Genomic DNA, 337 nt, shown 5'->3' on the forward strand with positions numbered 1-337 from the left:
TCGCCCCGGTTCATTCCCTGACGTGTGGAATGTGTCGCCCCCGCGCAGTCCGGTAGCGCTGCTTTGTGATTTCCTGGAGCAAGGACTCGTTAGGGCTCTGCCGAGGGCTTGGCCAGCGGCGACCTGTTGGCCTGGGCTTCCCAAACAGCCTCCTGCAGGCACCGGAATCTGGAGAGGGGAGCTGGAGGTGCTGGCTGGAAAACCAGGGCCCGTGCCAGTGCCTCAGGCTGGGTTTTAGTGATGCTCCCGCTCAGCCCCCTCCCTCCCCTCTAGTCTCTAGGTCTGAGTTCCACCCGAACGCTGCGGTTCAGTGTCTTTGCTTCCCACAGCCCCGCCG

The sequence above is a fragment of the Buceros rhinoceros genome, unplaced genomic scaffold, assembly GCF_000710305.1.
Source record: "Buceros rhinoceros silvestris isolate BGI_N320 unplaced genomic scaffold, ASM71030v1 scaffold20944, whole genome shotgun sequence".
Classification (NCBI taxonomy): Eukaryota; Metazoa; Chordata; class Aves; order Bucerotiformes; family Bucerotidae; genus Buceros; species Buceros rhinoceros.